Consider the following 11,184-nt stretch of genomic DNA (forward strand, 5'->3'; position numbering starts at 1 on the left):
GGCCTCATACATCAAGCAGTTCACATGCTTTTACTTCAGGAACAGGAATGTATGACCAGACCCTTGACAGCAGTAAGTCCAACTACATACAATCTTTGCAAAGACTATCTGTCACTAGAGTTACACATAAGCAGAACATACACAGCATAAGTGCCACACATATGTCAAGCATCCAGCACTTTACATCCCATCTACATGTCAGCCCTTTTCTAAAATCCTGACACACCCATGCACCTGTTCACACCCCACCTGTCTGAAGAGGTGCCTGGAATACAAATATGTGTACCCTAATATTCCCTCATCTACACACACACACTAACAAGAGTCATCCGGTGTGCCACACCCTTTCCTATGGTATACCATTGTCATAGTACTATCTGATTGCATGGACGTGAGCTCAAATAATACACTGCTTTGGAGTTTATAAGGCCTGGTATCACCTGTAGATTGCTTCCCGTGTGAAAGGTACTGTAGGCCATTTGAAAGCAAATCTCATCCGACAGGACTTGTGAGACACTGATGGAGGCCACACCAGTGATCACCTCCATGCACACCACCCAAATTTACATGCACCGTCCCTGCTGATGCCTCCAACAGCATAGATGTTGACATTTTGGCAAATACACCGTTAAGCATTGCTACGAATGTAGCCTTGTAACACTGTATCTGGGTTCATGTGTCACCTTCAAAACAACACAGGACATACACAGTTTGACATGTCAACTGTCTACTGCTCCCTCCGACCAGTCTTAGTCAGACCACTGATCATGTCAATTGTGAAAGAGCTGGATCCTGATTGCCCCTGCATCCTGTCAGCCTGACTGGCACCTGTCCGTGGGTCACCCTAAAGATTCCCGGTGGCCACATATGGACCATACTTGCTGTTCAAAACCTCTCATTCCTCAGAGGCTAATTTGTCATTTGCCTCATCAATGTATACTCAAATACATTGTATTGCATCATCTGACTTTTATTTGTACCATATTTGTTACAGTGCCCTTGAATAGCTAAATCATGCCCCATCCCTTGTCTGGGTCTCATTAATGCCTAAACTACAAAGTGTGACAGTGTACCTGGCCCATAGCCTGGGATGGTGTATGTGGCCTCCAGCAGAACCAGCAACCTCAGATAATGTCCATGAAAAGCCTACACATTTTAGGACCCTGACAGTTCACACGCTGAGTAACATTGTCCAAATAATAGAGATGGCCCGTGTGTGGTGAATAGCAGCCATATTATTCTGCACAGAGGCTATGATGTTCCCAGATGCAGTTGCATCCACAGAGGCCAACCTGAGTACAAATGTTGCAATGACACATGCCGGATCCTGACACCTGAGACATTCTCTCACTCAGCACACCAAGGTTGCCCAGTCTAAAGTCTCATTACACGTCTTCAGTGGCAGGGTGGGACCATCCACGTGTAGGTTACCAAGTCCTCAATGACTTTACTCACATTTATCTCCCAAGGATACTCATTAGATACACGATTAGTTGCCACTAACTCATGATGAGACCTGGACAACATACACCTTTACAGTTGATACAGGATCAACATTGGACCACACACATGAACATGACACCTCTGTGTAATTGATCACAGGAAATATGTGGACACGGGCTTCCTCGGATGCTGGTACACCACATCCACTGGAGAGGTGTGGCTCAGTTATATGTCATCAACTGTGGCCTCATAATACATATTTGCTCCACCTTTGGCTCTCTGGCACAATTACAAGGTACCCACTTCGTCAAGGCTTTTCCCTGACTCACTGTCAGAGTCACCAACAAGTGCCCTAGAAGCAGTTTACAAATATCCAGGACAATAGGAACGTCCAACTGTGGCCAATTCTCATTACGAAATGTCAGCCATCCATCTGGTGCATGTTTTTCCATTTGTGGTGTCTACCTTACCCAAAACCTTGGTAGGCCACACAATGGATGTTGCCACATGTATGACTCACACATGTCCTAACGCATTTCCACATTGACTTGCATCTATGGTATGGACACATTGACTACACATACTACAAGCAAATTTGCTATAATGCATCTTGTGATGCACACACACTGGGCCTACAACTACATTAGTGGCCACTGCACACACAGTGAGCCATAGGCATTGAGGTATCGTACCCATGTACGTTACACTGCTATCTTCTCCTGATGGCAAACATGGCCAAATTCTGCAAGACATATATGTAGCCCAGACATTTGGTCAACTAGTGCGTCAGCCAACCGTCAAACTCCAGCTAAGGAAGTAGTGGTGCATTGTCAGCTGCAGTATGATGTCTCACATATGAACATACACCACCAATCACCAAAGTGGTTGCAAGCAGCCTATCACAGTAGTGTCCCAATTGTAACCTAGTATGAAGATTGAAACATGCCACTAAACCAGGTAATGCATTAAGGGCCACATGCATCAAAAATCTAATTGCTATTATAACATATGGAACTTTAAGAATTTGCTATTAAATCAATGCTAAATGGTATGTCTGATTTTTCTAAAGCAGTAATATGGAAAACTTCAAATGGGCAAATGGTATTACTGATTTGCAAAAAGAGAATCATACTCAATTTGCATCTATGGGCCTGCTGCCAATGGTTTAGCAGTACAGAAATTGGGAAACGCGTTCATTAATTAGCAAGTCAGGAACAGCAAATCCCAGGGTGCTGGGAGCCTAAGTCCCCCTCTGCTGCAGCCCAATTAAAAACTTTTTACAGACACGTGAAGCACACACATGCTTAAGGGGCATGTGTGCGCTACATGTCTATAGTAAAACTTTTTTTTTTTTAAATAATCTGGTAATTAGCACATGGTTACCACCAAAAATAGTTTAGGCGTAAATTGCATTACCTAAATGGCCATTTTGCAATTAGGAAAAGCTTGATACATGTGATCACAAATTAGCTAATAAGGACACCCTGGTGGCTCTTTCATATTTGGAGAGTCGCAATTTGCAATTATCTACATGTGTGTGCAATTATAAGTAATCTCCATTTTGGCCAATCCTTACTATTGCACTGTGAATGCCTTCCATACATCCTGAAAGGCACATTTGCTTTCGCTAAGCCCAGTATTTTGCATTTAGCACCGTTAGGTAAAGCAAATTTGCATTAATCATCTGGACATAAAAAATACATCATTTGCATAATGCGCCATATTTACACGCATACAGCTTGTGCGTCATATTTTTTGACGCACAGGAGTGAAAATAATGCTGCATCCAAATATTATTAATAATTGGTAAATAATATTTGGATGCAGCATATTTTTCACCCCTGGAAGTGAAAATTATGCCGCATCCAAAATATATTTACCATTTATTAATAATATTTGGAGGCGGCATTAATTTCACTCCTGTGCGTCAAAAAATATGACGCACAAGCTGTATGCGTGAAAATATGACGCATCATTGAAAAAACCGGCGACCATGTTATGCAGGATGTGATGTAATAGGATATCCTGTTTACAGAATCTGTACAGTGGGTGTACTTTCACTTTCACTTTGCAGTCTGTGATTCTTCTAGACTGTGTGGCTGTGTGCAGAGTGTTGTCTTGTGATTTTGTGCTTTTGTGTCCTGAGTGCTATCTTACTTGTTGTTTTGTCATTTAAATATTGTTGTATAATACTGTCTGAGTGTGTGTTGTTAACATTTGTCCAGTCCAGTTGTGTATTTATTGTTTGTGGGAGTCTGTTGTGGGTACTGTTATACAGGGGATAGTTGGGCTCTTCTAATTGTTAAGTTTACTTTGTATTTCCTTACTCCTACTTTCCCCCTTTTCGCCTTTCTTCTTTTTTTCCACTACATTTTCCCCTTTTCTGTGCTGAGGTGTCGGGTAGGCCACGTCTTGCCAGGATGGGTGAGGAGGAATTGGGGGGGGGTTCATATGGCTGGTATGCCATTTCCTCCCACTGATGCTCGAGGCTGGGGGTAGGGTGATACAGGGGTATCACACTGAGGCCCGAAAAGTCCGGTGGGGGAAGGTGCGGCATCACTTGGTGCGTGTGTATGGGAGCCTACGCAATGACCACCAGCTGAAGCACCGCTGGGCTGACCTGATCTCCAGGGAGCAAGATCTGCTGGACCACCTGGGAATCATGATTGGTGGCCCTGTTGGTGAGTACAGATCATGTAAATGTGCACAATTAAAAGCTGGGTAGTGACATGAGATGATTGGTACACAATCTGCCAGATAAGTTGCTGACTGTGTGTAATGCTGAGGAAACATACAGGGTAATTGATGCACTATGACAAATGCTAGCAGTCAGGCAGCTCATGCTCTGCAAACTTACAGGATGCTTGTTGCTTAATGTAAATTAGTGCCGCCTTTGTGTCAGACAAGCTAAACATTAATGCGGCAATCGTGACTCTACAGGTCACAATTGCCAGTGAAGTATGGATGTACTAACATCATACCTACATATGTTGACGCTATAGCTAGACTGACATTGGAAACCCTACATGATGCTGAAAATGAGTGCTGCATGACGTCAATTGATGATAGCAATGTGGCCCAGACATATGTCTCATGTGTGTCTGGTGAGTGTGTAAGGAAAGTCTTCATGGAAGTGCTATGCCTGTTAGGGATTAATGTGCTCCTTCATATTTTATTGATACATGCCAGATCTGGACATGAACCATTTTTGGAAAGGAGTCAGGTGCCCTCAGCTAACATCTTAGACAGGTATTTGTTGTTTCTTGTGCCAAAATCCGATTAAGGATGGCAGACCAAAGGTATGGACTAGGGTACAAATATCTATGTTTGGTGCCAATCACCATTGTTGGGACACATCAATATATGAAACTTTAACTACATGAGGTATTGCCAAAGTCCCTGCCCCTCTGTACAATGTACCTATCTGTCACAAATGTGTTATAACCACATAGGCTGTTTGACAGGTCATGCAGTCCTCAAGTAACCAGCCTGTGGATGTCTCTCTTGGATGCACATGATGAGATGAATACACACCAATATTGTTGCTGCTCACTAATGGAGGTGCATGTTTGCCACCACATGACAGTCAGGGCCACTGCATGTGTGTAGAAGTATGTGTAACTGTAGCAGGAGACCCATCCTATGTAAATGTTGGCCGTGAGATATTCCATGCATTATGAACATGTTTGAAAGGGTTTCATTACTTATGTCAGCTTACACATTGTTTTTGTTATTGAAATTGTTTGTCAGTGCACTGATTCTGAGCACATTCTTCCTTCCATGCTTTACAGGTGGACCTGCACCGTACACAGTGGGAGAGGTGGCTCGTTTTGAGGACCCCGACACCTACAGTGAGTGTTGACATGTTTTTTATGTTTTGTGTTTGCTGGTGATGTGTGATGGACTCCTGTGTGTTGAACACATTGCAAGGTGTGATGCGCTGCCCAATAATTAGTCTTGTTCCATTAGTGGGATTTCAGTTCTTATAAAATTTTGAGTTGACCAATGCTTATCCAATTGTCTGATCTAGGGTTTGTAGACCATTCCTGTAGGCCCCGCTATGAGAACTGGGGTGAGTCATGTGGAATACACTAGTTACAATAAGAGTTGCACTGGGACTCGTCTCAGACTGAGTCTGCATGTCAGACTCACATTCTCCCAGATAGCTTCTGCAAATTGCTTTTCTGAAGACTGCTGCTTCCCTATTCACGATGTACTGAGTACACTGTAGGTTGAACCTTCTGGGAGCATGTACTTCCACATGTTGTACTACAAGTGTGTGGAACTAAAGTGCAAAGGCATAGGTGTGCATGCTATTCATGATCATGGGTGTTCTTGCTACTCTGTGTCTGTTGAAAATAATGCCTCACTGGAAGTATGTGATGTTGACCTAGGTCAGTACATTCTGACATGTGTGGGCCTTGGATAGGTCAAGGTTTAGCTGACTCCGATTTGTTGATAGCCCTTACTGGTGGTGTGTGTGTGTAGAGCCAGACACATGTTGAGCTTTCTATACACTCCTGGGTGTGCATGTAGTTTGGAATTGTTTGTTGTTCTCCCCCCCCCTCAAACACAGGCATGGGTTTGTGACTAGGGTACCTAGGACAGAAGCAACCAGTATGTTACACATACTTGTGACTATTTGAAAGTTTGTTTTGAACCTAGTGTACACACTCAGGTATGGCACATGAGTACTGTACTAGCAAATCCTATTACAAATAGCAGACCTTGTGGTTTGTGTTTATCATCACACACACTGACATATGTAGTCCAAGCAATAGGCGGAGGATGTGCTGCATGATTGGTAGCTGACAACTGTCAGTACTTTGATGGCAGATTATTGCCAGTTGTTACCCATCATGTAGGTTTTGGATGTGCTATGTGTGAGATGACCTTTGTAGGGAGGCTTTCCATGTACTTCCTCTGAGACTTTCAATGATCTGTATGGTGATATGAGCTGTTACAAGTACAGTAGATGTATTGTCAGATTGACCACTTGTGCTATTTCACACAATGCAGTTCCTATGGTAAATAGTTGCCCTTTGTCTTCACAGCTGCAAACATGACACCCGCCCAGAAGCATGAATTTGAGAGGCGGGCCATGAGGTACAGACACATCCTGCAGGTGCAGTCGGGGTTCCGAAGGATGGGCCGTACATACCAGTCAGATCGGGCCTCTGGAGCATGGTGGGCTTCACCACAGGGTGGCCCAACGTTGCCCACCACAACCACTGGTTCTCCCCAGGTGGCCCCACCCACAGCGGGGACAGTTGTCCCTACATCTGCAGCACACCCAGGCCCCAGCAGTGTGACAGCTGCAGGACAGTCCAGTGGGCTAGGCTCCACACGGCCACAGAGCACCTCAGCCGGGACACAAACGGCACCAGCACCAACAGTAGACCCATCGGCATTCCAGGCTTTGGAACATAAGATGGACCGAGTTTTGAAGAGGGTGAACAATCTTACCCAGGATGTCAGCTACATTAAGAGGCGGGTCAAATCGATCAGGCAGACCCTCCGGAGGGCCAACCTCTAGAAATATCTTTTTGCAATGGACATGATTCCCTCCTCTTTCCTTGGTCTCGTGATTAGTGGGCTTGGGGGATTAGTGTTAGGTTATTATAGGCTGTAAGTTTAGTTAGTGTTAGGGAGGGGGGGTGGGGGGTCCTGATTCTTTCTACTTTTACTTATGAAGTGTGTGGGTGGGTGGGTGGGTGGGGGCAATGTTGGGGTTCCTGTGTGTTTCATAAAAATTTTTTTTTTTTTTAAAGTATGAAAAAAACAAAAAACAAAAAAATAAATGATTGTTTAGGATAGTATAGTATGTGTGTAGGTTAGTATGTGTTGTCCTCCATGTGTCCTGTCTCATAATGGGGGGTGGGGGGCTGATGTTTAGAACGATTCGTTACATGTGATCAGTAAGTTTAGCTTAGGTTAGTTAGGGACAGTTGTGGGTAATGAGTAGTCAGGTTAGATTAGGGTAGGTATGACTTTTCCCTTAGTTTCCTCTTGTGTGATTAGTTTTGAATAAATATATAGATAACCCTTTACATTATGTGTTAACTGCTACATGATCATGGCCTTGGCATCAGTGTAGATGATTGTTGTTCTATGACATTTGTGTCCTATGCTACAAACAAATACAAATTGAGGTGTAAAATGGCAGCTACCCCAGAGCTACCTTGATAAGAATCCACCATTTGTATGAACCACCAATCAGAGTTGACATGGATCACAAAGGATTTTTGTTGATGAGTATGTTTTCTACGTCACAAAGTGTGCTTCCAGACTTGGTATTGGTTTGGCAGTTTTAGGTCTGACTGCAGTGTGATGTTCAGGGACCCCTTCTAAGATGAGTTCTTGTAAACACTCTTGTCTTCATGACTCACATAGATCATTTGTGTCACTATTCAGCATGATTACCTATTTGGATGTTAACTCAGAAAGATTAATTCATGCAGTGTTTTGTAGTGTTTGCTTAGATTAGACTGCACAGTTCCATGTGTTAGTATTGCATGGTGACAACATTTATCAGCCACTATTAGTTGACTTTGATATCCCTTGAGGAAGCATTATTCTGTCCAACACAGCATGATGGTGTGTGGTTTCTCACTTCATCAGTTATTCTCCTCAGGATGGGCAGGCTATGATGCAATCCTGGCCACTGTGCAAATGTATCTGACTACATGATGTCAGGACAATTGTATTGACAAGCTACATGATTAGAACACAGGCACATTTGTGTTATCTCCTGCACAGTTGATGTGTCAAATTACACAGAGACATATTTGTTGTGCAAGTGCTATTTATTGAAAAGTGCTGTAGTGCAATATGTACATTGTCCATGTTTGATGAGTCCGTTCTAGTGAAATCTTACATTGTGATCCTACAGAAGGGGTGTAGGTAATGCTGCTGACATGCTGGGGTGATGTTACAGACAGTGCAGAGGGACAGGATTTGCCAATTAGTAGGAGAGAGACATTCACTGGGCATGCTGACAAGATATACGGGCCCGTATTTATACTTTTTTTGCGCCGCATTTGTGTCGTTTTTTGACGCAAAAACTGAGCAAACTTGCAAAATACCATTGTATTTTGTAAGTTTGCGCCGTTTTGCGTCAAAAAGCGGCGCAAATGCGGCGCTAAAAAAGTATAAATACGGGCCACAGTGGTTAGCAGAACAGTCATTGAGTATAGTTGTTGTAAGACTGGCATTTGACAAAACCTAGGACCTTGGTAAAAGTTCGCCATGGTGCAGGAACTAGTGCTTCCGGGTACTCTTCCGTGTGAATGGGATCTGTTCCATGTCTTCTTCTTCTGATGTGTGTGTTGCCTGCTTTGTCCTTGTTGTTGTTGGTTGTGAAGGGGCAACACACACCTCAGTGTTAGAAGACATGGAGTCAGACATCCCGGTTGCTGCTCCCTGTGAAGGTCTTAAGGGCAGTACTGCAGCAAGGGGGATCTGCTGGTTCTTGAGAATAGCAGCCACATCATGATGGTAGGCAGCCAGGTCGGCCCTGAGGGAGTCATGATTGCATTCGTGCATGCAGTGGAATGTTTGGGGTGCGAGGTGTTGTGACAACTCTCTTACTGCAGTGGTGAATTCCTTGACAGTTTCTTGTAGTCCTTGCAGTATGGATGTTAGGGCTTGCATAGCTGCTGCCTGATCTGCAGATGACATCATGCACGAACGCACCCCCTCAAGGCTGGCTGCCATATTTTGCATCCCCACCCGCACCTCCTTGGCCAGCTCCCGCTGTACTCCAACTACAGTTCTCTCAAAGCTGGTGCCAGTGTCGTCTGAGTCCTCAGCTGTATTGGAGCTGGCAGGTCTTACAATTGGGGTGGTGGGTGGATCCTCTGCGATGGCTGCTTGTTCTGTGCTCCTCCTTGTGACTGAAGGTGGGGTCTGGAGGGTTTCAAGGACCTTTTGGATGGTCTCCTGGGGAATGTTTATCTGCTCGTCAACCATGTCATCAGGGAAATCTGGGACAGGCATATCGGCAGGAGATCCATCTTCCTCTGCAATGAAACAGGGTACAATTAGTGTGTCTGTGTTGTGACAATTTTGACGTAACGTGCCTGCCTTTTGATGAATTCACTTTGGGATCTTGTTTTGTATTAATATCTGCAGTCCTTCAGATGGGCATTGTTTCAGGCCTATGGCCCACCTGTGTGTTACATGTATGTTATTGAGTTATCAGACTTGTCAGCCTCATTGCCTCTAGGTGTTGCTTTATGCCAAATAGATAATAGCCACCTTTTTGTCCTACTCGACCCTCCGTGTATATCCATTCTCATGGTGAGACCTTTCACTGGCTGTGGGTGTTCTGATGGCCCTGGCAGCACACTTAACTATCAGGACCTGCCCCAATCCCTGATCTTTCACATCAACTTAATTGTAATTGACATGTAGCATATCCTATGGATGGCAATGTTATGATGTGATATGGATGTTGACATTGTTGATGTGTCCTGCTGATGTTGGGTAATGTGTGTTACATTGGATTGCCCTGATAGTCGTATCAGTGTCCTTTTTCGTCCTCTAACTGTGCAGGTGTATTTCAGTGACCAGTTACATGTGTCCCCTCCTCAATGCTGTTGTCTGAGCAGTATGACATTTGTGATGTTGCCTTGTTAGCCAGGCACAGGATGGACCCTGACATATGCAGCCTGGGTGTGTCCTTAGTGCTGTGTCACTCCTATTGTTGTTTACATTGGCTGATGTTTGTGGCACCTATGGGCATTGACATTTGAGTGTACTGGGGCCTTTGTCTTGTTTCTGGAGATTGTTGCAGTTGTCATCCTCACCCCCTAATTTAGGTATGTATGTTCCATGGGGAGGTTACTGCCATTGGCTACTTGAGCTGCACACAGATCAGAGGTGGTAGTGGCAACTGTTGTTGCAGTTACATTGCAGTTGTCGGTTTGGCTAGAGGATTGCTAATAGGGCCCTAGTTAATGTAGGAGGTTGGCTGACGAGTGCCAGGATGTAAGTTTGACGTAGTGGCCTTCCCTCCTGTTGTGGCTTTCCCTTTGCTCCATCGTCGGCATGACAGCATGCCCCCATGGGACTGTTGTTGGTGTAGTGTAATGGTGTTCCCCAGCTTATGTTTGTGCAGGCCATGCCCCCCTACAGTGCCCCTTTACCCATGCCACTCCATGTATATGATGACTTCCATGCAATGTGTAGTAGGTATTCCCCCCCTGGTCACAGTTGACATTCTTGCATTATAATTCCCCATGCGACTTACCCTGCATGTGCGTTGTCTCGTGGTAGTCTGCGCTGTCCTGTCCTTGAATCCCTGTGACGATCTCCTCAGGGATGACGGCTGCGACAATCTCCTCCATGTGGTCCAGGTCCTCCTGGTGTGCTAGACTCCCACCTCCAGTCTACAGTGCTGCCTTCCTGTTCCTGGCCATCTTTTCCTTGGTCCTGCGCTTGCAGTCATGCCAGTGTGTCTTGCACTTTATGACTGTTCTGCGTACTTCAGCCACACTGTTAATCTTGTCAACAATTTGTTGCCATATAGCCTCTCTCCTACTGATTGGCAACTCTGAGGTGACAAACAGTTGGTGCTGGTGTTCCGTCACCTCTTTAACCAGGATTTCCTGCTCCTCTGCACTGAAGCGACACTTTCTTTTCTTTCTATAAGTGTCCTGGTTCTTGTATGGATCCTCGTGGCTGGTTCCTGGTCTGCTGTCATCTTCCTGGGGTCTGTAGTGGCATCTGGGATCCATT

This window comes from Pleurodeles waltl, chromosome 7 (assembly GCF_031143425.1).
Source record: "Pleurodeles waltl isolate 20211129_DDA chromosome 7, aPleWal1.hap1.20221129, whole genome shotgun sequence".
Taxonomy (NCBI): domain Eukaryota; kingdom Metazoa; phylum Chordata; class Amphibia; order Caudata; family Salamandridae; genus Pleurodeles; species Pleurodeles waltl.